The sequence below is a fragment of the Miscanthus floridulus genome, chromosome 6 (genome assembly GCF_019320115.1).
Source record: "Miscanthus floridulus cultivar M001 chromosome 6, ASM1932011v1, whole genome shotgun sequence".
Taxonomy (NCBI): domain Eukaryota; kingdom Viridiplantae; phylum Streptophyta; class Magnoliopsida; order Poales; family Poaceae; genus Miscanthus; species Miscanthus floridulus.
In genome coordinates, this window is record NC_089585.1 from 63804370 (window position 1) to 63806335 (window position 1966).

General features: G+C 39.5%; 1 non-coding gene across 1 annotated transcript; it reads left to right on the forward strand.

Moving 5' to 3' along the window:
• The first annotated feature begins 1311 nt into the window (after nt 1-1311).
• LOC136462026 (small nucleolar RNA R71) lies at nt 1312-1420 on the forward strand. Its single transcript, XR_010760554.1, has one exon. It is a non-coding gene; the product is annotated as a small nucleolar RNA R71 (small nucleolar RNA).
• The last annotated feature ends 546 nt before the right edge of the window (nt 1421-1966 follow it).

Consider the following 1966-nt stretch of genomic DNA (forward strand, 5'->3'; position numbering starts at 1 on the left):
CTTGTTCTTCCTCCTTCAGTTCTTCTTCTTGGCCACTGTTGTCTCTTTAGGCAAATATGGCATCTACGGATGTCTGGAAATTGCAAGATATGATTCTTGAAAGAAAACTTCTTTCTATCATTGATTGTGAAGCAGATCTTGGCACTGTCCATGTAGATGATGGCTTTAGTGGTGCCTAGGAAAGGTTGGCCCAAAATAATGGGTGTCCTTACATATCCACCTGTTTCCAAAACCACAAAGTCTATGGGAACATATGATTGTCCCACTCGAATAATAGCATCTTCAAGAATTCCCTTAGAGTAACAAAGTGACTAATCTACAAGATGCAAATGCATATTTGTGTACAACAAAATATCTCCATTAATTCAATCATAAATTACCTTAGGCATGATGTTGACACTTGCTCCGAAGTCATAGATAACTTCTTGGAAAATATGAGGTCCAATGGCAATGGGGATGATAGGTCTTCCTGGATCGCTCTTCTTCTTAGGCATGGTATAATCTATCCAACTTCCTATCGATGGCTCCATGTAGTAGTAAGCTACATTGTGAATATCGACAAGATTTGTAGTTTCTAGATCTTCTGGTTGCCCTAGAATCTTACCTTTATTGGACGAAGCAACAGTAGCCACCAGCTGAGCTATTTGTGATTCTATCATTTTATTAAAGCTATGCTGGTTCTTAATGGCAAAAGCAAAGCTATCCATTCTATTACTTATATTTTCTAGAATTTTATCATTGGAAGCTACCTTTCTAGATAATCCCTCCATAAGTTTAGACTGACCAGCAATTAATTCTCTCAAGGGTGTTTGATTGAAACTATTGAAATTATTACCTTGATGGTTACCTTGACAATTACCTTGGTAGTTTAGCCTTTGTTGCTGGTTCCATCCTTGATTTTACTGAGGATGAAACTAGTTGTTATTGTTGACAAAATTTAGATCCTCATGGGTCTTAGGATAGCTATTCCCTGAATGCCTAGTGCTTCCACACATTTCACATGTCATGCGGGAATCATGAATGTGCATGACTTCTTACTTCTCATTGGCTTGATCTTCAAGCTTCTTCATCAGCAGGTCCATCTTAGCAGACAACATGTCTACTTCCTTGAGTTGATGTATACCTCCACCCCTTTTGCGAGTCTAAGCACATTCTTCATTCCAACCTTGATTGGAGGCCATCTTCTCCACAAGAGCTGTTGCAACTAGTATGGTGAGTGACAGGAATGCACCTCCAACAATAGCATCCATAGTGTCATGGGTACTGTTGGTCAACCCATGGTAGAAAGTCTACATGAGTAGCCAATTCTCCATCCCATGATGAGGACATTCCACAATGTAATTTTAAAAGCATTCACATGCCTCAGGGACAGATTCATAATGTTGCTGCTGAAAGCTTGAGATTCTCCCATGTAGAGCATTGGTCTTGCCTATGGGAAAGAACTTTGCTAGAAAGGTGGTGGAGTAATTATCGCATGTAGTATTTCTATCTTTATTTGCATAAAACCATTGCTTTGCCATTCCCAAAAGTGAGAATGGGAAAAGGCGAAGTAGTATGGCATCCTGGGTTACTCTTTTCATGGTGAAAGTGCTACAAATCTCTAGGAAGTGTTGGAGATGTGCACTTGCATCTTCATGTGCCTTTTCACAAAACTGTTTGCTTGCACCATGTAGATGATAGCTAACTTGAGCTCGAATCCATTGTCTCCAACATTGACTATTTGTCCAGTACGGATGTTGATTGTAGCTGGAGCAGAGAATTCATGGAGAGTCTTGTTGGCCATGGCTTCAAATTCTGGTGTTAAGCTTTGCCTTATTTGGATGTCTTCTAACTCTAAAGCTGAAACTTTCTTGAGTTTGGCTCTAGTTCTCCTGATTAATGCTTTTGGATCTTCAATGTAGTTTGTCGAAAGGTCAAAACCGATCATACATTACCCTGCATAAGATACAAAAGTAGACAAAACAAG